The sequence below is a fragment of the Aythya marila genome (genome assembly GCF_965140915.1).
Source record: "Aythya marila genome assembly, chromosome: 10".
In the NCBI taxonomy this organism is placed as follows: Eukaryota; Metazoa; Chordata; class Aves; order Anseriformes; family Anatidae; genus Aythya; species Aythya marila.
The window spans coordinates 5,081,819-5,109,330 of NC_139051.1; the positions used below are offsets into that span (position 1 = coordinate 5,081,819).

Here is a 27,512-nt window from a genome sequence, read left to right on the forward strand (position 1 = left end):
CTTTTCCTCGCTCCCAGCCATCTCACTTCATACACTAGATGGAGCTTCGTCCCCTGCTTCCCCCAGCCTGCTGGCTGATGCTGTGCTCCTCACAGGATGGATAAAGAGGAGTGAAGAGGCAGAGGGTGAAACACCCACCTCACCCCACGTAAACAAAGCGCAGGCAATTGCTTCAGGAACACCGCGATACCAAGGGGGTGTCTGGGCTCTAACAGCACCCTCCCAGGTCCTGCTCTCCCCTCCCCACTTTGGGCACTGATTTGTCATTTTGCAGAGCAACAAGTATTTAGTAACTGCAAACCCCAAACCATGCTGCAGCTCCTACCAGCCTGCACCGTGGCCATGAGGCACTACCTTGAGTTCATGCCAGCACATTAAAATTACCTTGTTTTTCTCCCCTATAAAGAGGCAGCATTAACTCATTACCAGATTACACACCTGAGTTGCTCACTGGCTTTCGTGAATCTCTCTTTCTACTCCCACTTACTTGCTTTCAACGTTAGCTCTTCAATCCAGCAACCTCAATTGTCTGCACCGAATGCCCCTGCTGAGGCTCCGGACCTGGATCCGTTGACACTTCTGGGAAACGTCGCCGATCAAAGTAAAATTCCCCCTGACTTACAACTGATGCATTTGGTCTTTATTGTTTCAGAAAACAGTTCAGGAGAAACAGCTCATCCCGTGCAAACCACACTGACATGTTCAAGTAGGAACAACCAGCAGAACAAAGCTGGCCTGACTTCTGGGGAGCTGCCAAGGCTCCATTAGGATTTTTCAAAGCACAACATGTTGTGGTCCATCATTAGGATTTCAGGGAGGAGTTTTTCAACTCACAGAATTGTGGAATAGTTTGGACTGGGAGGGACCTCAAAGCTCACCCATTTCCTCCCCTGCCATGGGCAGGGACACTTCCCACCAGCCCAGGCTGCCCAAAGCCCCATCCAGCCCGGCCTTAGGCACTGCCAGGGATGGGGCAAACACAGCTTCCCTTGGCAACCTGTTCCCGAGCCTCACCACCCTCTGAGTAAAGAATTTCTTCTTAATATCTAATCTAAACCTACCCTCGCTTAGTTTAAAGCCATTCCCCTTGCCCCATCACCACACCCCTGACCAAGAGCCCCTCCCCAGCTGTCCTGTAGCCCCCTTTAGGCACTGGAAGGCCACTATAAGGCCTCCCCAGAGCCTTCTCTTCTCCAGGCTGAAGGACCCCAGCTCCAATCCAGGTGAAAGAACCATTCCTAATGTCCTAAAAGGCCAGTATGGTAACGTTAGGGTAAGCAGCAGCAGCTTCAGGCTGAACCAGACAAGGTCACACCAAAGAGGACAGAGAAACATTGGTGTCAGTGGTACGGGACACCTGGGGTAGGACCTCATGCCTGGGGGCACCTGTGCTCAAGAACATGGGACTGAAACTGAAGCAATGAGAGACACAGAGCCCGCTTCAGAGCGGGAAGCTAAAGAAAAGTTTGGCTTTTTAATCTCACAAAATGGAGGTTGACAGGGATGAGTGTTGCTGTCTATAAATATCACGGAGAAACAAACACCCAGAAAAGAACAACCCTGGCATTTCACCAAGTGATATAAACCAGCTATGAGTAAGATTAAATTAGTACCAACAGTTATATTCTGAGAAGTCCAGTCCCCAAACAGTTTCCAGCTGGAGGACTGGCAAAGGAACAACGTGCATCTTTGCAAAGCCCCACTGCCTAATCGAAGCAGGTCACTGCGGAGCGAAGCAGGCAGTAATGAACTAAGGGCCCAAAAGATGCCCTCCAGCCAAGGGCTCCAATGGGACAGACACACAACAACACAAACTAAACTCTTTGGGAGAGAAGTAGTGCTGGAATCTAGTGCTGTATTAAACCATTATCCTTGTATTTAGCAGCATGGCCAAACACTGTCTGTCTGGAAGGGGAGCATGACAACATGAGAAGGTTTCTTACCAGGTCCTACCAAAACAAAAGATGCTCCTCTAGAGCTACCAGCTCGTTCAGACCCTAATAAAATACTCCCCTTACCATCTGGCTTGCTGGACCAGCTGGAAAGCAAGTGTCAGCAGCACTTGTGCTGCAATTTCTTGGAACCGCCTCTCGCCCCCACCTTTGGGAGCGTCGTTGCCCAGATCCTCTCCTCCATTAGCCCAGCTGAGTGAGCCAGAGTTCAGAAGTGTTGAACTGGAGCAGTAAATAATACCTCAAAAATGTGACCCCTCCTTTTTGTCTAATGTGGAAATAACTGGAGAGCCTATGTCACTGCTTTGCAAAGCAGTGCCTGCAGTTAGCTGACTCCACCTTTTGGGGCTGGCTCTTACACTATTCCCCAGATTTCTGTACCGAACCACACGGAGACCAAGGGGCGAAATGCTTCCTTAACTTGGCACAGCTGCACGTTCAATGGAGAAAGCCACAGGATAAGACTAACTTCAAGTACTCACGACAGCAAAAGGTCCGCAAACAGGCTCCAAATAATGGTCAATTTTGATCATGCAAAGATTCCTCAAAGCCGGTGTTTTTTAAATATGCAAAATCTCCCAGCGAGTGGTGCAAGTCGCTGACATCCCAGTGCAAAGAGAAAGCTACAGTTAGAAAAGTGTGGGAGCAGGTGATGGAAATGAGAAGCTGTTATTCATTAACGTCGGAACGATTCTGCCTCAGCCCTGATTTTCTGTCAACCACACCACATTACTCAGCTCAACTGGCCTGCCGAGGCAGCCTCAGAAAGCTTGCCCTAAAACAAATGTTCGTGTAGGTCGCAGGTTTTTGGCAAAGACCTGCTTCTTTATTCAGAAAATAAAGAAAACAATAAAAGCACACCGGCCATACTTCCTTCTCCTGGAGGGCCTCCCCGGGTTTCCACACAACGCCTTCCTGACCAGGCCGGGGGCGCCTCTAGCAGCCCAGGCCACACAGCCAAAACCAGTCAGTCACTTGAAACATATACGTATTTTTTCCAAGATGTTTATGACACGCCTATAACTCACAGCAGATTTTGAACTCTCAGTCCCTCCTAGGAAGTTTGCTTTGCAAGGAAAACTAACTCCATTTTGCCCTCAGGAGCCCCACCACCACCCCTTCGTCTGCCCACCACTTTCTGCTGTCCCAGAGCTCTGACGCTTTAACAGGTCCACCTGCCCGTCCTATCCCAGGGAAAAAAACAATAACCCAAAGATTTGGGGGCCCCATCCCCACAGCACAAATCCAGAAATAACATTCTGCAGCAAGAGCACGTGGAGCAGACAGAAGGCATGCAGAGAAGGAGCATTAATCCAGAGCGGATCTAGCAGGACACCTTTCAAAGACAAGACAGCAGCTGAAGGGTCCAACACCCACACATCCCAGACAAATCTGCGATCAGCCACGATGCCTTTCAACACATCGATTCTGAGCAGAGCCTCTTAAGGGACTTCCTTAGGAACACACAGCCCGGGCAGTAAAGACAGGAGTTGAAACTACATCGCTAAATCCCACTACCATCCATCCATCCCCTGCAGCCAGCAGTCATGTGTCTTTAATCATCCTATGTAGCACTGACAAGCAGCACGTTATGTAACTGAAGGTAAACCTGCCAGATTCTTGCAACACCCACTCACAAGTTCAGCAGAAGAATCCTTTCAGTCCATTACACCGGCACAAAACCCCAAACCCTCGGCATCTTGTTAGCGTTCAACGTCCTGGGCTCCTTATCCAGAATTTCCAGTGAAGTTCAGAAGTGGAGCAGAATGAACACCTTCACTGGCCACGTTATTTCCAGTCTGGGAACAATGAGCTTCAGCCTCCAGTGCCCTTTTAATATAGTCTAATTTATTCTGGAGGGGAAAAAAAAAAGCGCAGCATCCAAAACCGAAGTACGCAACCTGAAAAACATCCTCCTGTCTAGCAGAGCAAGCACTTTCTAAAGACAATTACATTAGTTCATGCTGCTAAAATTGTTTTTTAAAAAACTTTTGGGAGAAAGCAGAAAGGATTCTACAAGATACACAATGTTAAATTGGAAATGTTATGTTGCAGAAAAAAAATGAAGGTGATCAATGCACTCACTATTATGTTCTAAAGATTAAATCCATAGACAAGTTGTTTGAAACTGAAGTCTTTAGTACTTGAATGCTTACATATGAGGTTTAAAAATCAAACAAGCATTTAACACTACCACAAAGAGCCAGCACATTAAATCTTTACAGACTGGGATTCAAACATTCCCCTGAAAAAAGAGCAAAAAGGCCTGAGGCAAAAAGCAGGTTCCAACGTCCAGCCCAGCACTTAGCTCTGCAGAACTGGCAACAGGTAAATTGGATACTGCAAATTAAAGGCAGAATAACGCGCTTCACAGACAAAAGGCTGTTTTTTTGTGTTCTTTTTTTTTTTTTTTTCCTCCCCAAAATGGATCAAAACCTTTGGTCCTGCAGTAGCCCAGAAAAGGATTACAAATGAAACACTGGCAAGCACTAGCGAGGGAGGCACTGAAGCCTGACCCCAGCTGCAGCCCAATCAACACAACCAGGCTACGGCTATCACTTCAGGTAAGTTGTATCCTTCCTTGCTTAAGGAAAACCTCAATATAATGCCATTAAAAAGGGCAATAAAAAGCTACCGTAATTCCAGTGACAGGTCATAGTTTGAGAGGTTGAAAAGCTCCTTCCCTGCCCATGTGCAAGTACCAAAGTGTAACCAGTAGGAACAACTCCCGTCTGGTCTGACTGACCTCATTGAGAAGTCCAGGGCACTTCCAAGGAAGCTTGATGAATATGAGCAGAGAGTCATGTCCACAAAATTAAACCAGGCCAAAAAAATACCCTAGACAACTCATCGACCTCCGAGAACTCTTACAGCATTCCTTTAAAGGAATCACTTTTGCATTGCATTGTTCAACAGCAGCATCATTTTATAACCCACTAGAGTACTACCCTTCAAGAAGCGACATGCAAGAGCTTTTCTGTAATGTTATCCATCACCTCTAGAGAAGCAAACAAAAATTGATACTGGCAGGTAACTGCTGCTTTCTAAATTGTTCATTCAAGAACAAATGCAATGACACTCTTTGGAGCTTCTGAATCACATTTGCAGATGCAAGGCGGAACCCACCCGGCACACATTTCTGTACTGGGTAGCATTTCATGTGCATAAAAGCGTTATCAGTCAACACACTTCAAGACACAATGGCCAAATTGTATATTTTCCCCATTGTAATTAAAAAAGGTGATTGTAACTGTTTCTAATGGTGTTGGGGACCTTCAGATGCATGGGAAGAAGACAAGGAAATTAAAAAAAAAAAAAAAAAAAAAAAAAGAGTACCTACAGAAAATGGATCTAAAATTGAATTTCTGGCATAGCAATAAAACAACATGCTGCTTGGAAACATCCTCCCACTCCTATTTAACATAATGGGGGAATGACTTGCTGCCAAAATAAACTTCAAAAATTTGTTTGCCATAGAGGAAAACCAAGCAGACTCAAGTTCTACACGCAGAACCCAAGATCAAGAGTGTGAAGGTTTCTCCGTACCTTTTAGTCGCAGGTCATTTCAAACTTTTATGTCTACATACTTCATTGTGCTTCCAAAACCTTTTATTTACAAGAAAAAAAATAAAAAAGGAGGAAAAAAGACTAAAAAAAGCCTTCTAAAAACATAAAACCCTGTTAAATGCCCTGTATAAACATATCACCAAGTGTAACATTTTCCCTATTCTATTAGTCCACTCCCAAAATACTGGCATCTGAAAGCAAAATATTATTTCATGTAGCAAAGAGAGAAGGTATGTTTTTTGAAAAAATATTTGTAGAACAATGCAGGAAAAAAAGATATTTACAATTTTAATAAAAATAACGCATACATTTCTTAAATGACAATCTATACTCTTAAATGGCAGTTGCTGACCATTAACAACCATAAATAAAGATAAGACCTTTTATTCAATTATCATGCCAAATTTCAAGTTTCTGTAGGCAGCCTGATAAAGCAGCTCAATTATTCCTCCCCTGCTTATCTGTTATCTAAAAACCACAGACAATATCATTTCAGACACTAGAAAAATATTTGGAACTTCCTATGCTGTTGCTCAGCCATCCCAACAGACCTCCATGCCCAAAAAGGGGTTTTCATTCTCTATCCCTGCTTTCCTTTTAGGTCTTTTACATTTTTCTATTTATTTATTTATTTTTTTTTTTAAGTCAGTATCTTCAACAAACGGGTATCTAACAAACAGCAATCTCTGGAATTTCTTTGAGAAAGTTTGTCACTTATTCAAGATGTAATTCTCATGATCTTTGTCCTAGTAACCTTAGCATTTAAAGTCAAATTGCAAGATCACGCTTTTAACTGGTGAAGGATTTTAATATATTTGTTAAACAGCAAACTTCCACTGAGCATTTAATTACAACACTAAACTCAGGCATACTTTCAGCGCATCGTATCCAAGTAACTGGGGACTTGGTCCCAAACCCAAGCCATCAACAGGCTTATTTCATTTCACTTCTTACACTGTTTTCCACTGAAAACTCCCCTGCCCTCACTACGCCTGAGAAAAGTGCACTGAAACAGCAATCGCAAGGCAAAGGAAATCTGCAACACAGGCAGCATCAGCTGCGTTTGTACATCTGATTTACATGTGGATATGTATCAGCTCACAGCGTTTTTAATAGCATGAACCATGGAACCAAACTGGCTGCACATTAAAGCACATGGAAAGGCTGCGTGTGTGCCTGTTCAACTCCTGCACAGAAGAAACAAAGGAGCAAGGAACCATTTACCAACACATGTGGGTTGGTTTTGTGTTGGTTTGGTGTTTTTACATCAGATCATTTTGAAATTTTATTCCTACCTGGGCCAGGGTAGAAATCAAACACATTGCTCTGTACAACACCGCCAACGCTCAGAAAAGAGAAAGGAGCAGAAACTTACCGCAGGAATTCATCCTTTTACTTTGTGATCCAGCAAGGCAAGAGCTCGCAGGGAGCAGCTGTGCTCCTGGTGGCCGCAGAACCAAAAGGTCTGCACAGAAAGGTGGCAGCGAGCAGCGGCTGCCCCAAACCAACTGCACTGCTACTGCTGCATCTGCCTGCCTGCCCTAGGACTTCTGCAAACGAAAACAGATGAGTAACTACTGCTGCTCTAGCAAACTTCCAAGCCCATGGTCACTAATAATAGCTTTGTTCCTTTTATTACTAAACAAAACCAAAAAAAAAAAGTTGAAATGCTTGTGAAGAACACGCTCGCCCGAAGGTTTTCCTGCACGCCTCTGGTGCCACCTCCCACGCGAGTGCAGGCACCGGTCTTGGGGCTGTGTGTGAACATGGTGAGGAGCCATTGTGGGCTCTTGGGAAGGGCAGCCCTTCCCAAAATGTTGTTAAATGGTCAGATTTTGTGCTTTATAAACTCCATTGTAGATGCTGAGGAAGAGTTTAATAATGGGGGAAAAAAATCTAAACAGATTCCCATCGTCACACAAACCTGAACCCCAGCACAGACACGGGGGGAGCAGGCAGTGTGCAGGGACACGCGAGGAAGAAGAGGGAGATGATATGAAGCTGCTACCATGGAGTGAGAGCAGTGGAACAAAAAAAAAAAAAAACCCTTCCCTTGCACAAGCCCTGAACTGATTCACCAATAACAAGAAAAAAAAAAAAAAAAAAAAAAAGGAAAAACCACCACACACAAAAAAAAAAAAAAAAAACTTGCCAAAAATTCAGATTTTCTGCGTAGAATGAGAAATCAGTCACGGGAACTGCTCAGTGCAACAAAAGCAACCGGCTGCGAGTCCCCCTGCCATCAGGGAGCCCACCGTGCCTTTTGCTGCACCCCCTTGGCACAGGACCCGCAGAGGCAGGGGCTCAGCCTCACTGGTGGGGCCAGGCTCAGACCCAGCCGCCACAGCACCACTGGGGCCGGGGTCTCTGTCAGCCCAGCTAACGTTGTTGAAAGTGACTCGGTGCCACTGAGTGTCCAAAGCACCATGCCCGAGCTTTTTCACCCTGTTCCCATCCTGGAGCTCCCCGGGTTTTTTAACGGATTAATTTCTGTTTCTGCCACCAGGCTGATGGCCGCTGAATAATCCTGAGCATCACAATGAAGGATTTCTACAGGAAGCAACTAAGCCAGCAAAAAGCATCCTCTTGTTCTTCTGAGGGCTTTTTTTTTTTTTTTTTTTTTTTTTCTTTTTTAGGTTATTTGAACAATGCCACCATGAAAGAGCTAACAATAATGACTGTTACAAAATAGGAAGTTGGATTGTTAGGCAAGCTTTGCCTGCATAACTCCAGCAGCCCAGAGAGGATATGACAGGCACGTCTAAGACAAAGGACTGGACCCAGTGACCTCAGGCATCTCTTTCAGGACTCGGATTTTTGCAACTGAGTTACTTAAGAGTCAAAGCCTGCTTGTTTGCTTTCGCTCATTTATGAGATGCGCTGTTCCTGTAACTCTGGCTGAGGCACCAAAGCACACACGTTCCCAAAAAAGCAGACCAGTAAGTGTGTACGTGGAAAGCAAACACCTTGAGGAGGCTGTGATGAGAAGCTTACCTGGAAATAAGTTGCAAAATGGAAAAGCACAAGCGTGGTATTTCATCTTTTTACATACCAGAGGCAAATGCAGCAGGACACATAAATCCGGAGTTACCAGTTGTTAAGCCTGCATAGTTTTTGCAAATCTCCACAAAAATAAATTAAAAAGCAGTTAGAAGTGGTCTTTAAATAGCACCAGCATTATTTTAGCTGCAAGTTTCAAAGATGAAGAATTCCCAGGAGGCTCCTAGAGCATCTCTGGGACCAGGGGCAGGGGCACACTTTGAACCAGGTCATTGATCAGGGAGGGCAGACAGCAGCCGCCCCAGCACTGTGATAACCCTACTGAAACTACAAAAATCAGGTCTAAGTGCTGGTCTGAGAAACACTGATAGAGATACCAGCAGCACAAGTGGCCGAGCAGCTGCAGTACGGGAACCTGCGAGTGAATCACTGCGAGGGATGACGCCTCCGTTACTCACTGCGGACATGGAGTTATCGGGGTACGACTGGCTTCTATGAAAAACGGAACAGCCAAAGAGGACGACTGACACGTCCATCAAAAACCCAACGTGTGCGGGAAGGGAAGAGGAAGGCTGCAGGAGGAGCAGGAGCCAGGCTGGGAGGAAGGTGCCGGGGTGGCCCCGTGCCCAGCTCCTGCCGGGGGTGGGCTGGGGGCTGCTGGCACCACAGCCAGGGACCCGACAGCTCCTTCTGCCAGGCTGGAGACACACAACCAGCAACATCCACCTCAACAGCCTGACCTTTAGGCGAGGCAGCCCGTGCCCTTTTACCCATTTTCTACAATAAATACCGCTGGGACCTTTTCTGCACACATTCGCTGTTTGTGCTACTGAAAATAAGCAAGAGAACAGCGCTGGCGCTCTCAGCCGGCCTTTAGGTGAGATTAGCGAGCTATTCAAGCCCGTTTATGAGGAATTTTAAGTGTTCTCCTTCATGCCAAACAAGAGCTCGTCAAGCAGGGGATTTTTTTTTTTTTTTTTTTTTTAAGTGCCATTTAATCCAGAAATGGAAGACAAATTTTAAACATATTTTGGAAGCAAGAATTCAGCTTATTACAAAAACAACCTACTGGAGCATAAGCAAGAATACACTCGGAGAGAAATTCTACATCAAAAGAGGCAATATAACACGACTGGCTGAGGGTGCCAGAGCACGCTGCAGCAGCAGGCAGCTCGGTGGCTGAACACCTGGGGACGCCCACAACCAAATCTCAGCCCCAAAAATCAAGCAAGCACTTTGCCACTGGTTCTCCAGAAGCAGATCACCGCCCAGACAGGTAGCCCAGGGTACGGCTTTTGTCCCAGCAGCTCACTGTTTAGCCCCAGCTGCACCTCTTCATAAGCTGTCAGGAAAAGCAAGGTAACAAGAGAAAGCTTTTAATTTCAGCAGGGTGATTTACATGAGGTCTGAAGGGAGAATCCCGTACAGCTATGCTGGGTCTGCCTGGGATGGAGTTCACCTTCCCTGCAGCACCCTGCAGTGCTGTGAGATGCAGATTTTTGAAGTGCAGTGCAGTAGTGCAGCAAACGCAGTACGTTTTTGGGAACTGTCACCCACCGCAACCATTGCACGGGTGGTGTGGGTTTGTCAAAACGGGTTGAAATAAATTATTTTCATAAACACACCGACTGGGGCAGAAAATGTCATGGTGAACAAAGCAAACAAACCAAATCAGGTGAGGCAGCCGGGACCTGGCTGCAGCTTCAGGCTCTGACCTGCTGCTCGCACACGGAGCGGGCTGGTTGGAGATTAGGGCCGAGAAGCAAGAACTCATTAGCTCTTCTTCAGGGTTCATGATTCAAATCTGACAAAACACACACTTCAGTGTTTCCAAGCTTAAAGAAAATTCCAGCAGGGTCATGGAAGATGCTATTTATAGCTGCCTTAATCTCTGCGCACTCCAACAGAGCTTAAGTGCACACACATATTTTGTTAGCACTTGAAGAAAAAAAAATCTTTGTTGCTGAAAACGTAATCAGCCACAGGTTCTAAAAACGCAACTGAGTTTTTCCTCACAATATTGCAGTTCAGGCAGGAGCAGCAACGAAAACCAGCCTGTAGCTTTTCCAGGCAGAAAACTGTTACCGGAAAAAACAGGTCCTGGAAAATATTCAGCGACAAAATTGAGAAACGGGAACGTGAGAAGTTGCACGGCGATTAATTTCATCTGCAGGAATTGATCCCTCCTCACCCTGACCCCACCGATGGATAGGACAGGCTGCTCCGGAGGCTGTCAGATGCAGGCGAGGTGCCCCGAGAGCTCCCAAATGTGCTCAGGTGCAAAGATGCACGGCCGTGGCCAAGCTGCCTTCCTCGGGTGCACACAGAGCAGAGCACAACGCCCTCGGGCAGTAAATATTGATCCTGGCACCTGCTTGGTCTGTGCCAGGATCACAGGGAGGGATGGGCCAGCTCCGTGCCAGTGCTGCTCGGTGCACGGTGCCTCACCGAGCCTGCCAGGAGCGGCTCTGTGGCCAAAAAGGAGGAACCACACGGTGTGGGGAAAGCCGGACAGCCTGCCGGGCTCTAAAGGTAGCGGTCAGCATGCAAAACCACATATGGTGGATGATTAATACAACCCTCAGGGCACCCATATTGGGATCAATACCGCCTGCTGCTGCCACAAATGACCCTCGGGAGCTGAGCAGTGCTCGACGGCTGCCTGGGGCCTCGTCCAAGATCCCTCCAGGATGCCGAGCCAAGGGGCTGGGCCAGGTGACCTTCAGGGGCCCCTTCACCCTGAACTATTTTGTGATTCCACACTTGGTCCAGAAACACTGCCCTTAGTCTTTGCCTCTTAAATTACCAACCGTATGCTTAAAAGCATGGGAAAATGTCTTATTGATCCAAGTTAGCAAAGTTTCAGCCACGGCATGTGGGATGCACAACCAGGTAGCACAGGGAGAGATGCAGACACCCACGCTTATAACAAGGCCTTGGGTATCCCGTTCTTCATTACTCCTTGTAACTAAGTTGTCTGTACGCTACAGAACAGGCTATTCAGAAGCTGAATGATCCTGCTGCCCAAGCCCTTTCAATGGCATTAAATAGAGATGTCACGTAAGCTTTTAACAACGTTGACAGATACTAACATGAGGTTAGCCAAGCCAGCTAGTAAGAAAGCACCGACCCCGCACATGTGCTCTGTCCTCATCAAGCATGCCCAGCTTGGGGACACCAAGCTCCCAAAATGCCTTCTTAAAAAAGCTAACAGACGAAACCTGCCTGTAAGGGAACGGCTGCTGAACCCCCTCCCACCCGAAACAAAGTTTTGGTGCGTCAGCCCCCAGCACTTTTGCTCTAACGCAGCACCACGCACACACGGTTCTCTAGCATCCCGCTGTTCTGCATCAGCGCCAGTACCCACAACCGTTTCATTACCTTCAAGCAAATTTAAGAAAAAATTACAGGTTTCATTAGGCAGAATCCGTCAGAATCTCCTTGCTCATTTTCTATAAGTGCTACAAGTCCTCGAGCAGGCATAACTCACAGCCGGCAGGCATTTCTCTTAAGGTATGCCTCAAGGAAACTTGATGTACATCCAAACTTCTGCAAGCTTGCTCCTTTCTGTTGGATGCATCTTTCATTTTCCCTAAGAGTGCAAATCATGTTCTGGAAAGGCTGCAGCATGCCAGGGAGGTTTAAAATAGAAAGGGCTGCAGCTAGCGATCCTGCACACACAACCAGAGCGAGCAGCAGCGCCGGGGAGCAGGAGCAGTGGAGTGGTCAAAGCCTGGCGGTGAGCTGCCAGCGGCTCCCTAAAATGCAAGCAGAGGAACGGGAACAGCAATCCAGCAGTCTGGATCAACATAATGCGAATGAAATGAGTTGTGACAAATTCACAGCACAATGCAAACCCTCAGGCTCTCGGGTTGCTAAATTTAGGATCTCAGCGCAGGAGGGGAGGGAGAAGAGCTGCAAAAAGTGCTTCAGTAAGGTAGCAGTTAGAGTCAGTTGCAAAAAATCTGTGTAATTTTGACCTTGCTGTACAAGGAGCACATCTGCAGCTGGTAGCTAGGCCGTGTACAACTGCTGCTTCTGCATCAACGGGGAACAGCACAGCCGTGTCCTCCCGGGGTAACAGGGCTCCGAGGAGGATGCAAACAAAGCCCAGGGAGCAGAGCTGTGCCCAGAGGCTGCTGCTCGTAGGCACCGAGCGGTGCAGCGCGTGAACTTTAGAGTCCACTTAAAAATATTTCACGTCCGAGTTATGAAAGCACCCCGGGCAGAGCCGCGTCCAAACCTCACGTAATAATGTCAGGTTTATTTCTGTCCGTGACTCCAGCTATATTTGTGCTTCTTGTAGCACTTTAAAGGAACCAAGCACACACACACGGACTGGCCGGGGCAGAGGGCGGCTTGCGCTGTCTGTTTCGGAGAGCAACCTCGGTGCATCCCCAAGTTCCTAAGCAATTTCAGGTCAACAGGCAGACAGACATTAAGAAATGTTTAAGTCACTGTTTCCATGGGTTTAAAAATAAGCGGTATTTCATACTTTTTAGAACAAATCAGTGAGCCTCGTTTAGAAAACTTAAAGAAAAGAAAAAACCTTCATCTGCAAGGTGACTAAGCCCTCAGCTATGTAATTACCCGGCAGTGGCAGAGCCACTTGAGCACAGCACCCATCTGGCCGTGTCATTCAAGCCACTTGTGTCTTGACAGCAAGGCTTCTCAAAACCTCTGAGGACAACACTCGGGGTCTCTCTGGTTACTGCTCAGCACATCAAACAGTGACTGTGGGGAGATGCCAGCGTCCTGGCACTTGCCTCTGATTTCAGCTGCACTGCTGCTGGCTAAATGCAAAGATCAAATACTATTTTAAACACGGAGACAAAGTCAACCAGGCTTAGGACAGAGACAACAAACAGCATCCAAGTTCTGGGAGATGAAGAAGGGACGAGCAATTTAGCTGCCTGATCTCTACTCAGAGCTCGCTGCCATACCAAACACCTCACTTCCAGCATCCTTCTTGCAAACTACGCACACTTTAAAATAAAAGCTCATTCACTACTGCATTGCCAAGGCAGAAACAAGGTGGAACTTCTTGCTGAGAGCAGAAGAGATCGCTCCCAAAGGCCAGCTGTCCCCAAGCCACGTAATGCCTTCTAGCAGCAGCAGCAGAGCCCAAGAGTACTCAGTACCACTCCTTCACCTTCCCTAAATATAAAAGGGGCGACGACAGATGGCTGTGGGATGCAGCCACAAAGTGCTTCTTAGGAGCAGCTGATGAACAAATCCAGTCACCTGAAGCAGCAGCAGTTGTATTCTTGCAATAACAACGAGTGATGCTCTTGCAGCCAGGATAATCACAGGATGTGAGCAACTCCAGAGGTTACAGGGAGACAACTTCATGAGACCAACTGAAACACTTCGGGGAGGGGGCAGAGGAGAAAAAGAAAACCTTTAGCAAACAAATTCCTCATCTGGCCTGCAGGTACTCACATCCAGCAATGCCCAGGTGGCCACCGAGCTCCAAAATCATCCTCCTGCATTTTGGTATTTCTCACGGCAGACAGAAACGGAGCAAGAGGAAAGAAAGGACAGCGAGCAAAGCTATTTCTCTATCGGGAAGTCATCAGTTTTTTTTACATGACTAAAAGAAAAATACTATAAGGAAACACTTGCTTACTGGTAGCTCAGATCTATACCACCATTAGGCGCACTGCTGTTCCAACAGCATGCCAACAGATGGATCAGCATTAGCACCACGGAGATTTTTCACATGCCGCTGGCTGTATAAACCAAGACAAAATGCCGCTATTGTGGAACAACCAAGCTTTCATTATAACTAATAAATGTAACCATGAAGACATCATTTGATGCTTTTTCATTACAGGCTACAGAAGCCCAGATCTTCGATGCAAATACAGCATTGCTTAAATTTGATTACTGTGGGGCGGGGTGGGGGACGGCAACAGGAAAGAGTGAGTCATTTACTCAGAGACAAGACAAATCCTGAAGCAATCAAGCCCTCGCTTCCAATTCAGTTGACAAGTTTTCTTTAATTGCATGATGGAACACGGTTAAATGAAGTGACCACATGGGAACACCTCTCTCTTCCAGGACAGGAGCTCAGCAAGCCTTCAACAGCAGCCGCGTCAAGCAGTACAGCCCTCACGTTGAATTTAGTTATCCTACTGCTAGGCACAACAGCAAGCAAGCCCTAGTAAACGAGGCACGTGTAAACCATGGTGAGATGTTAGCTACAAGCACGCATCACAGCTGGTTTGGGCTGTGGCCACAGGGGTAGTCTGATAAAGAATAAAAAGCAAAGTGGCAGAGGTCAGAACCATTCCTCACCCCCTCACAGAATCAAAGCCAGCTCGTGGCCTGCTGCAAACGTGTGCTCCCTCATCCCAGACTGGGCAGTTTGCAAAATCCTGACAGTTTCCTCCCAGTTCACAGAAGGACTACCAAGAATTGAGAAAGTAAGAACGAGAAACCCCAAAGGCCACTGGTTTTGTTCTGCTTCAGGAAAGGTCAAAGCCACAAGTGGTGGTTTACAACGAACCTGAATCACGGCCTGCAGAAGGGCGAGTTCACTCCCAGGGCAAGGGACCCGTGTAAGGGACCACGGCCACTTCTGGGCCCCTTCTGTGGGCAGACAGACAGACAGCAGCTTCCTTCCCCAGCGCCGTACAGAGGAGCAGCAGCCTGTCCTTTAGGTTACTGCTGCAGCTCTCCAGGCCCACGGCTCCAGCACCAGGCGCTGAGCGGTCCCAATCAGATGAAACCACTCCAAAATGTGCTGAGGACGTGGCTCTGCTCCTGCCTGCTGCCGACCCACACTACCTGAGGGTTAGCAGCTCCTCGTTCTGCTTCTGCTTCCACATCAGCAGAGCAGGAACAACGAGGAGGGCGCTTTTAAATTAGCAAACACAGCCACTGTTGTCCGAGCACAAACAACGGGCCCTGTTCTGAAGACACTGGAAAGAGGCCAACCGGCTGGATGTGTAAACCAAGCAGGGCTCTGCCGAGGGTACGAAGCCTGCCGTAAGGGACACGGCAAGCTGGAGGAGCTCCGGCATCAAGAAACCCCCAGGCCCTCCCCAAACTGCTCTCTGCCCCCTGCCAGCACCAGCAGCACCACCCCGGACACCTGCAGAAGCCGCTGGGCTCAGGTTCCTCACCAGGAGGCACGATAATGACAGGAGGTAACACAGAGAGAGCTGCTCTCTAATTTGCAGCCTGAGAGATTTGCCTCTGCAGATTTTCCTCAGCCGTACCCAGATGTGAACCGAAACTGGTTAAGTAAGAGCACAGCTCGCCCCGATGAGGCAGAGTTTCTAATGAGGGACTTCCCGAGAAAATAACGCTCAGACTTTCTGAGTAATAATTATTCATAGATGTTATAAATAAACACAGCTCCTAATATTTTTAATTAGATAACTTCTCGGTGGAAACTATGTTCTCCCAAAGTATTTACATTGCAAAAAGAAACCACGCGTTTCTTACAGTGATGGAGGAGGTGCAGAGAGGGGCCTAGGTCAAACTGGACGTGCTGCAGACCTCTTGTTACAGCTTCCAGACTCTGTCAAAAGTTGGTGAAGGTCAAAAATACTCATTCATTCTATTAAATGCATTTGAGAGAAATGAATTAAGTGTTCACGTGGGTGAAGGTTTTGTGAACCTGCCTTCAGCTACCGGTGCATGTGAAAGCATTGTGCAAGCCAGCTGCTCATTGGCTCCCTGCTATGAATCCAGACAGCAGCAATAAAATCCAGCATATTCAATTTTGCTCCGTTTCATGGAGCAGCAGTGGATATTTTACTCACTGCTCAGGTAGCAGTGCTCTCTCCCGACCTGCAAACAGCTCATTTCTGAAAGTCACAAAGCTTAAGTTGTCTATATACCTTATTTCCCTCTGTGTTACCATACTGTGGGCTTTGTGCACATCCACTCATACATACCCCACACCTCCAGCTGCCACGTGCTGGCTGCTACATCACTTGTTTGTGCTGCCACGGGACCTGGGAACGGCCAACATCAACCTGCACCTCATACAGACAGCCTGACACGAGCAGCAAATGCAACTGCCCATGTCCTGGAGAATTTCTTAATGAAAATGGACAAGGCAAGGGGCATGAGAGGAGGCAGGAGCGTGCCCAGAGACAGCCAGCAGCCCTTCCTACAGATGCCAAAGGTGTCTTTCTTTTTTAATAATGATATAAAAAAGTCACTCAAGCCCTTCACACCATTCATTTCTTCCTCCCTTTGAAGGAAGGAGGAATACTCAGCTACACCTTTCCCATACTAAAATCAGCAGTAAATTCATTCTGATGCAACAAGACCGACAGGCAGCAGCTTTCACCCTTAACAGCTTTGTAGCCGGCAATCTTCCCTCTGTTCCTCCCCCAGCCCTACTCCACACAACCTTTCCCTTCCTTTTCTATCAGTGGAACACATTTTGCATAACACTGCTGCAACAAGCCCTGTGGCAGCATCTCAGGAGCTGCTCAACTTCACCTGCCAGCTTGCCCCCTTGCTGAAGTCCTTGAAGGAAAGAACAGAAGAGGTGCAGATGGGAAAGTCGTGCTAGGAAGACTGAGGAGATGCTCTCAAGAGAAATGAGAGCCCAGAGAACTGAAGGGACGGGACAGAAGGAGGCAGTGACAGAAAGCAAGGCGGGCGCAGCGCTAAGGACAGCCACCTGCTGTGCAAGCGCCACGCCGGGACTCACCCAGGTCTCGCTCCTCTCCCCAGCTCAGCAGCGGATCAGAGGGAAATGCTGCACATCAGGAAACAGGGGTGGAGCTGGCAGAACATTTCCTGGGCAATCACGGCAGCAATAGGTGGCCTGTTTGTCCACCCAGTGCAAATTGCAGGAACATCAACGCTGCCCAAACGCAGCAGGCGAGGACACGGAGCTGCTCCATCGGCCCCATGCTGCCGGGCTGCACGAGGGTAGCAGGGACCTGGCCCCACCATAGCAAGAGCCAGAGCAGGAGGCACCCAGGGAGGATCATCAGGGACTGACACAGCACAGAAACACATCTTGGGTGCCATTGAGGCAGCCCGAGGAACGTGGCACCAGCACGCTGCCAGCCCCTCGATTTACAGGGCAGCTCGTTAATAAGGCCGTTTTAATAATGCTTGTGAGGCTGAGGATCATGAAGCAGTGCTCTGTTGGACAGGTGGATGACAGGCACAGCTTCAGGAGGAGCAGATGTGCTGTAACAGGGGGTGAGTTTGGAAGTCTGATCTCAGAAGTGATTAGAGGAGAAGGCAAAAGGCACGGCTACAACCAGGGCAGCAGGCATGGAGCCCTGCAGGGTGAAGGAGCAGGTAGAGGAGGCAAGGGACAGGGCGTGCAGTGGGACTGCTGGGGTCTGAGGGACTGAGGATGGATGTGACAGGGTAAGTGATAAGTTCTCGAGGCTAAGGATATATCTGACGTACCTAATTACTCTGCAATCAGGAGCCAGTGGCACAAACAGCAAGAAGAGGGACTGAAGACAGAGCAAGGAGGTTAAGTGGGAAACTCACCTTGGCATCAGATCCCATCCAGCTCCTGCTGCCTGCTCTACAAACCCCCAGCCAACGTCCCTGCGAGGCCGGACTGCCTGGTGGTTCCCTGACTCTTCACTTCCTACGTAACAATAGCCAGATACCCCACTGCCTTCCTTCCCTCATGTACCCGACCAACACCTTCACATCCTGTGCTATTCATCGTTCTCATCCTCTTTTCATCCTCATAGCAGAGCTATTACTTACAACGCTCCTAATCACGTTTAATTGGGGTATGTTACAGGCAGGAGATCCATAATCTTCAAAGCATCTTCCAAACAAACTCCGGCAGCAGAGATTTCCCCCTCTGCTCCAGGCATTTGGCAAAAGCACAGCAGCAGGCATTACACCGAGTGGCCTTTGTGTCCCACTCCCTGAGTCACAGCCCTGCGCATCAAAGATGGATTTCATGCCTATCTGGGATGAATGAGCTTTCCTAAATGTTTGTGACATGCTGGGGAAGACAGCAGCAAGGGGAACGTCTGACTCACCGAGGATTTGCTAATCTATAGCTGATCTCCGTAAGTTATTACATTGGCATCGCGTTTCACAAAAACACGCAGATTTTCAACACTTATCTCAGCCCTACAGCACGCAGCGCTCCGTGATTACGGGTTACCGCAGCTACTGCAGGGAGAAAATCACGCACGGGAACCTTCCAGAGGAGCCAAAAATACCAAGTCAGAAATACGAGAAAAGCTGTCCTTAAACAATAACACTCATTGGTTGCGGGCTTGCTCCAAACTCTTGTTATAACCCCTACTCTCTTCGACGAGGTGGAGGCAGCAGCACTGGCTCAGCAAACTCAAAACTTACCAGAATTTTATGAATTTTTTTTAAAACCACCAAAATTGTTCTCAGGTTTCCAGCAGGACCACGTCGGCTTCTCCCATCTCATGTATCCCCAGAAGTATTTGGCACCCAGGAGGAGACGACGCCTCTACTAGAGCTGAGCAGATAAACAGCCTTGCTCAGCTGCCTGAATCACTGCTTTAAATTATGCACAAGAACATGGAAAATCCCAAAGGCTTGCCTTCGCCTCCAATATTCCTGCTCCCCGTTTCAGTGGGGAAGCCCTACAGACCGTCAGGGGCCGGCTCTGCTCCCGGTTACAAGCACAGCAGGCTCCTGGTCCCAGCTCTGATGGGATCGCAAAAGTCCCAAAGCCATTTGGAAGGTTTCAAGCTGAGTTTTCAACTGCTAAAAAGCACAAATCTCAGGGAAACCCTTGGAGGGGAGAGGGCAGGGAGGCAGGAAGGAGACTGGCCTGACTGCAGCTGGTGATCCTAGCATACCAGATGCCAGACGAAGAGGAGGAGAACTGCCACTCCAGGTCACACCAGGTCCACCAGCCTGCACAACAGCTACTACCAAGGACCCTGAAAGAAATTCCCCAAGCCAAGCAGCAGAGAAGCGTTTCTTCCCACTACTCACAGAGCCAGGATACATTTTAGGGCCCCAGGCACAGATCTCCATCACAGAGCAGCTTCTCTCTTGCTTCAGAGTTATCATTTATTCCACATGCATCCAGCTCTACCGAGCCCCCAGCACCAATGCAGCTGCAGTGACTGTACAGGAGCATTACACCACATGCAATGCATTTTTCCCAGGAGTAAAGCAATTCACATCATTCCACCTTTTTTTTCCTAACACAGAAATGGTACTTGCAAAACTCCTCAAGTTTTATTACAAAAATATTTTACAGTGCATCTCAAATCCAAGTTATTTTTTTTTTTGATTTACAGAAGCTGTCCTATCACTTGATCACTACCTGAACTCTTCTTATACAAACACTTAAAGAAATTCACACTTCAAAAAAAAAAAAAAAAAAGAAAAGAAAAAATCCTCTAAGCACTTACGGCTGTGCTGTCTTCATAAGAAAAACACCACAATCTGATAATACAATCTAAGCCATGCACAAAACCCCAAACCCACACCACCAGCACCCTGCAGTGCTGTCCCTGGACGGGTCACTGGGTGAAAGCAGGGGGAAGCAGAGTACCCCACAGCACCACGGCGGGTGCAGAGCCCCCACCTTCCCTGGTCACGGCCACATCCGAGGGCACCCCGAGAGGAGGCCACGGCAAACCAAGCTACACACAGCCACCACACCTCCTCCTCTCATTCACCAGCCCACTTCAGGCCCCGTAAAAATAGAGGTAAGGTTCCTCACAGGTGCTCACCAGCAGCGAGTTTCCTCTAAAGATGCCCAGGTTGGAGCAGGAGGCGCTGAGCAGCACCGCTCTGACCAAGAGCAGCCAGCAGTTACTCTGCCCAGCAGCTGGTAATGAGCGACTCCATCCTCATTACCTCTGGTTAATAACCACAGCTTCACACCCTGTAAAAGTGGTGCTGCTTAGCAAACGAGGAAAGGCAACCTTCAATTAATGCCTCCTTTCTTGTTTCAGGACAGTCTTGGGAGCTTACCAGGAAAAAATTCTGCTTAATTCACTTTTGAGAGCATTTTATTTTAGTGGGAAACTTCAGAATTCAGCTTAATTCAAATAAAGTCAAGATTGGGCTTCTGGTGCTCTGTGACCTTAGTAAGGAGCCTGCCTGTAGTGCTGGGACATCGCCTCCCTCCCCACCAGGTAAATCCTGCACCGGGAAACAGCTGCAGGAGAGCTGGATGGCTGGGCATGAGCTGCAAATTGGAAATAAGCAGATTAATCTGTTATTCTCCCTCTTGCCAGCAAGCGTTGCTGTTTACCATGGCAAAGCAAGAATGAAAAAAAAAAAAAAAGAATAAAAAACTCTTGCTAAACTTCCTTATTGTGCTTGCATCCAATTCCTTCTATGCAGAATTCTGATTCATCGCTTGAAACTCGGTGCAGCTTCAGAGCAGCATGCTCCTGATACCCTCTGAAAGCTTCCCGATCCGTTTCTGCAAAAAAACCTGAGCATGCAGACGATCTTCTGCAGTGCAGATAAGCACATTGCAAATGCCCGAGGAGAAAATTTGTGTGGGGAGATAACTGCAGAAACTATTCTTAGTAGCGCAGCTCTGCATCTGTTAAAGTAACTCTGCTGGCACCGCGCTGAGAATTCATCTTCACTAACACGTGCTCTGTGTTGTGAAAAAGTGACTATTTTAAATTCTGGTTTATGTAACCTGAAACAGCTCTGAGAGCTCAGGCAGGTACTTTCAGTGTGTCTTGTATTGACTTGACTGCCTCCCCAGCCCGAGGTACGAGCACAGCCCCATGAAGAGCAGGCTGCCCCCATACAGCAGGAGCAGAGCCTGGAGCAGTGCTCCCCAGCACAGGGCCCAGAAGCAACATCCCACCTTGTGTGGGGGCACCCAAACCTGAAAGAAGCACAGCAGGAGGCACAGCCTTAAAGAACATGTTTTTTTGCTGGCTCAAACACTGTCACTTAGTATTGGGAGCTGCTGTTTAATGAAACGTTTAAGCTGTCCTTACTCTTCAATATCGAGTTCCATGTTCTGATCCCTCTTGCAGGCAACACCAGACTCACATAAGAGCAGCGAAACCTTTCAGATACCTGGAGAGGAAAGTAACGCAGTGCAAGCCTCACATACGGGGCATTGAATGAGATGGGAAACTTGGTCTCAATTTCCTAAGCTACAGAGTGAAACTCTAGAGCCTCACTTCCATATTTTAGTTGACAGCGTTATTGTTTAGCTTCACTACTTCTTTTAACTGCATTATTTCAACCTGAAAAAACAACTTTTGGTAGGGTAAAAAGCTGATTATTGACTCCCTCCCTCCCCATTCTAACATCAGCAGGTTTTTGAAGGTGTTGTATTTTTGTGAACTATGCCAAGCTGGGCAGCATCTCACTCTGATGCATCTCCAGTGCCTCCCAAGCCAGCCACAGTGGCCCAGAGCACTCTTCCTAACCTAACTTTCTTATGGCTGTGCCTCCATCGCACTGCACAGAACTGGACCCCTGGATGTAGTTAGAAATAATTGCTGCAAATAAAGTGTTGGCAGATGGAACAAGAACAGTCACACAGCACTAGGCTGAGTCCTAGTGCGAAAAGGGACCGGCAAACAGAGCAAACCACCTCTGAACCTGTAGCTAAAGCTCTGAGCAGCTGAAAGCAGCACAGCTTTCTGACACCAGCTGAAGAGCAGCACTCCCAGGGCTTCCCGCAGCACTTCATTTCTAAGTGACCACATGCAAGTGTTATCACACCTGGGAATAATTGCAACCTTTACTTGTTGTGCAACTGCAGAGAGCTGTCAAAGCCTCAGATTTTGAGGAAAGGAAAAAAAAAAAAACTGCAAGTTACAGGGCCTGGCTGCAGCACAGCAGTTTCCCAGTCAGTTGAACAGCCAGGACAGCTCCAGCCTCCGACACTCACAACTGGTTTACTCACAGTCTCATCCTTCTGCTTCCCACAAGCCATGTTCTGGTACTCATTTTTTAAAGACATTTCCCCTCTTTAACATTTTTTTTTTTAAGTCTCTGTTTAAAAGCTGATGGTCCACACGGGGCCATGCAGTAGTCGTGAAGTCCTTTTCCTGCTAAGCCATCTTCGCAGCACCCGTCCGAAATACCCTTCAGTAACCCGTACATGTCAACAAGCTTTGTTACAGCCCAGAATGTTTGTTATAACAGTTATTTCACAAGCCTCTGGTGGGACTGTAAATTCTGGCAGTGTCAAATACATTTCCTTTTATTACAAAACCCGTTTTGAAGCCATCAGAAAGCTCATTTGTTAACTAACACTTCTATATTTAGATTACTTGGATTACAGATTTATTTTTTCTCCCTGACACTGCAGAAATGGAAAAAAAAAAAATAGGCAGGAGCATTACCACAGGCTCCCAGGCAATTTTTCAAATAATGGAAAAGGTTTAAGTCCCTGGAGAACGGGCCTGTTCCTCTGGATTTAAAGAAAAGTCCTGAACCACGACTTCCAGCTAAAACACTGCTCCTTACCTCGCCCCCCATCACATGGGAGAGCTGCCACTTGCCAAGCTTACCTGGGACTGGGACTTATAGTCTGCCTCAGGTCCCAAAGGGTCAAGGTGTTGCAGGGGCAGGGGCTGGAAATCAAAGGTGCTAAAAACCCGCAAACATCTCCCCAGTAAAGCAGTGCCTAGCAGGACCAGACCAGGCTTCATTATGCATTCTGAGTACACCCACGGCTGGTTCATTACAGTAATACCACAGTGGATCTAAACTTTCATTTTCAGAGAGAAGCTTAAACAAATGGGACATCATTTGTTTATTTTTCTGTTAGTCCAGCTGTCCTACTCCTAAGCTGTCAACAGAGTTTAAGCTCTTGCAGCCTGAGCAGGACTCACACACACAGGGTGCTAACAGCGAAGCCACTGCGGACGTGGCCAGGAGAGGACCACTCACCTTCTGACTCCCTCTTCTTCCCTGCTGAAAGCAAAACCACCACCTGCTCACCCCTCAGCCAAACCGAGAAGAGCAGAAGGTGCTTACAAAACACCTTCTCCCCCCCAGAGCAGCCTTTTAGCAGTACCGGGCTAAGGCACTTTAACACGAATGCTCAAGTACATAATAAAATGGGCTCCGAGTCAAAGCACAGCCAACAGCTGATGAAGCAGAGATTTCAGTTACAAACAATACCTGTAGAGACCGAAGAAGCCTGCTGTATATGCAAAGGGGAACAGGGCCTGGCCTGACAGAGATCCCAATAACCATGACTGACAGGCTAATGACTGACTCCCCATGTAAAGCACGGCATCGTGCAGCTCTACCGGGCACTCAGAGCCTCTGACTCCTTTGATTGAGCTCTGTCATCTCAGGTTAGCCTTCCTCAGCTCTGGACTAACTGACTCATTTGTCTACTCGGATAAATGATAGCCAAGCTTTTGATTTCTTGACTAAAACCTGCTCTGCAGCTGGAACTGATCTCAAGGCCTACCCAAACAGCTTGGTACAGATAAACCGGGGGAGGATTGCATATTAGTTCCCAGCTCTGTGGGTACTTTTTTTTTTTTGGTGGTGGGGGGGCATTGTTCCAATAGTTTCTTAAAATTATGGCAGCAGAACAGAATGTGAAGCTGGGTGGCATGTAGCTGCCAACACGTCAAGCGTTCGCAATGATTCATTAGCCCAGGCTTTGATGAGTAGTGCCTGGGCTTGAAATGACTCGAGAATGAAGGAACGAGGCACCAAACCTGCCAGAGCTCAGCTGATGGGTACCCACAGTCCAGGTGCTGCAGTAAGTAGACAAATGGCCCACCATCAGCAGCCCATCTCCAGTGGGATGGACACAAGCCTGCCTCCTGCCTCTGCTCGGCTCCCCGGGTACCCAGTCCTTGGCAAGGGGATGTGGCAGCCCTGCTCCAGTCCCTTTGGTGTCTGTTTTGTCCCTGAAGCTGCCCGACCCTTTCTGATCCTCCTAATGCCATCTAGAACAAACAGATTCAGAAGTCAGCTGGTTGCTTAAATTCACTTCTTTCCACTAACCTGTATTATTAAGTTACACGTATTTCATTTTATCTCAACACAGACAAGTATCTGGCCAAATGAGGAGAGGTTTTTTGCATCCTGAAGTCACACACATGAACTGCTGGGAGTCAGAACAAACTCAGTGAACAGCCACGGGCTAAGTACAACTCGAATGTTTCAGGGTTTGCACTCAATCACAGTTTAACTTCTGTCTGTGCTTTTTTCCAAGTGAAAACATTCCCATAATTTCACATATTTGAATTCTAACCTATTTGTCTGTTTTTCCTATTAAACCTTTTTCCAGGCTTCCATCCTCCCTTTAGTCAGAGGCCTTTTAGAAGTTTTTCTCAGATATGAAGTATAATTCAGTCTGTTACAGCCATTTCCAGATGGTCTCTAATGAGATGAATTTATTCACTTGCCATGAGTTTTCCAGTAGGGAAGAAATAAATGGAAGCAAGAGGAGATTCCTAAAGCAAGCAGCTCAGGAAGTATGCTCCTTCATTGCTTCTAATGAAATAGATAATTGGACCTAATTCACAGATACCAAGCACTCCCAGTGACTTCACCCTTGTCTCTAACCCAAGCAGCTTTTTCATGGAAAGAGGGCCACGCCACCAGCAGGTATTCAGACTGCTGGCACACCTCGCTGCAACCTGCTGCCCGAAAACCCAGGCGTTAACATATGCAGGGCTTGGAGCAGGCAGCGCTGTTTTTATGACACATCATCTTTTCTGAGTTATCATTTTCCCTGCATCGCAAGGTATTTGGCAGAACAGCCAGAAGCCTGACTTAGGCAGAAGAATTACAGAAGAGAGCTCAGCCTTGCTATCAGCGTGACCTTTTCCTCCGCAGAACCCTCTCCCTGGTGTGTGGCGCGGCACAAACAACTGATGCGATTACTTTGGAGCCTCTCCTCTTCTTTGGAAGGAGCTCCCTTAGGGCACCATCAGGCAGTCTGTGCGTGGGGACAGCCTGGAAGGTCAGGAGGCAGATCTCCAGGTTCGTGGCTACGACCAGAAGCCCCACTAAAGCCACTATTTTCCTGTTTTCGTTACGGCAGGTTTCTGTCACTTCTCCAAACGCGCTGCTTCCTCGTCCTGTCACATCTTAGCTGAGGCTCTGCATCTGTCCTCAGCTCTGCTGCCATCAATCTCTGGGCCACAGCGAATTGCCACCGACTGCCCAGCGAGACAGGGCCGGGATCCAGAACCACAGGCTCCTGAAATTTGAGAAGAAATGTTGCAAGCCAGTCGCTGGCTTCAGCAAAGCCAGGAGGATTTAATTCACAGCTTTTGTTAATCTGAAGAGGTCTGGGCAGCATCGGAGATCTGTCTGCAGGCTTTTTATACACGATGTTGGATGCAGGAAGTAAACAGGGAGGGATCTGCAGTGCACAGGGGTCAGACCCTTGCAAACCACCCCCCCCAGGAGCACCACTTCACCACGGAGGACCTCCTGGAGCAGCCTCCTCTCCTGGGAGTGGGACTCCGAGGTGGAAACCACATGATCCAAATGGACTGGGAGCAACTTTAAACGTAAAGGCTGCTGAGAAAGAGATCTAGGAATTGGAGATCTAGGAATTGGAGAGGCAGAAAGGCAGCTGTCAGGTACCTGCACAGGATGCTGATGGGTGTTTTGACGGGAGCAAGGCAGCCGATGAGCTAGGGTCCTTCCTGTCGCCCTGGCAGCACAGCTTCAACATTTCCTCCTGCAGTCAGCTCTTTCTCCTGCCTTATTCTGTGCAGATGTGCTGCAAAGAAGCTTACCTCCTCGCTCCGTGCTCCCATTGCAGCCAGGCAGCAGCACCCGATGCTGGGCCCGGCGTAGGGCTCCCAAGTGTTACAGGGGAATAAATCACAACATGCAAAACAAAGCTGTTTATAGAGGACTTTGTTGTTGGAGCTTCCCAGATACACTGCTGGAAAAAGAACATCACATTGCATAATAATTTCCCTGACGTGTGCCAACTACAGAAGAATCTTCTTGAACCAGGGCAGCCCTGAAGTACCCCGTACCGAAGCCCGGGGTATACATATGAAGCTACTGGGGAGAAACAAGGTTTATATCCTGATTAATTGTTCTGGATGAAAATATGGGCTCTGACATAATGTAACAGCTATTTTGGCACAACTTTTGAGGAGCATGAGTAAGCAGCCTCTCCTAATTGATGTGCAGATCCTGGAGTGGGTAGTAACTGCATAATAGCTTCATGTTGTCTTCTGAAAGCTAACACAGATGTGAACCCTGTTAAACTAGTCCGCAGTCACCAGCACTGGCTACACGCTGAGAGAACTTAATCCTGTTGCATCCATTACCTACATTTGCTGCCTCCCATGGAAAATGAAACTGTCCCCTATGGAAAATTAATTAACACAGGATGGCTCGGCCATTACAGCTGCAATCAGTGCAAGGGATTCCGGGTCTGGATGGTGGCAGGAGGACAAAAACACTTTGGTTTACCAGGAGGACAAAAACACCTTGGTTTACCAGCAGCTGAGCAGCGAGAGCAGCCACGTGTGCTGTCAGATCACAGCAAACATGTGCTGAGACACCTTAGCTTAGCCTGTGGTTAAAGATGTTTGTGTTAACATGCATTACATCATATTTGCCATGAAGCAGGACTTTGTACATAGATAACTAGTGCAGTATAGCTGACATCAGTAAATTATTACACGGAATTAACTAAGCTATGCATGAGCTGTAAGATGATTAGCTCAGTGAATCAGTGTATTTGGGATGCGATTCCTAAAGAACAAGCACGAAGCTCGAGAGGAAAGCCCTGTCAGGTTATGAGAGTACTGGCATTACTCCTCAAGAGATTCAGTACATTAAAAATCAATCATAAGAAGTCAAACTGAACTCGTTCCTTTCACTGAACGTAAGCACGACACACTCCACGCTTCCTACTGGAACACTGGTTTCAAGACAGCGAAGTTCAGCCACGTACAATCCAGCCACAGGCCAGCCACCATACCATCACAAATCCCTCCTGCCTTGTTTTTTATAGGATGAGCAGTATGATTTACGTCCCACCTAACTCAAGATAACCGCAGGCTGCTGTGGAGGAGGAGCCCTACGCTCCCA

General features: G+C 47.8%; 1 protein-coding gene across 8 annotated transcripts in view; it reads right to left on the minus strand.

Moving 5' to 3' along the window:
* Positions 1 to 27,512, minus strand: part of MITF (melanocyte inducing transcription factor) — a 96,297-nt gene that overhangs the window by 53,032 nt on the left and 15,753 nt on the right. Inside the window, exon 1 of one of the 8 annotated variants that reach the window (XM_082768022.1) lies at positions 26,040 to 26,111. The exons of 4 other annotated variants lie outside the window; for them this stretch is intronic. The gene's annotated coding sequence lies outside the window, so the exon portion shown is untranslated. Of the gene's footprint in view, positions 1 to 2,434; positions 2,456 to 3,589; positions 3,611 to 25,266; positions 25,289 to 26,039; positions 26,112 to 27,512 lie in introns of those variants that run through there. 3 more of the 8 variants (XM_082768021.1, XM_082768023.1, XM_082768024.1) reach the window with 3 other exon arrangements.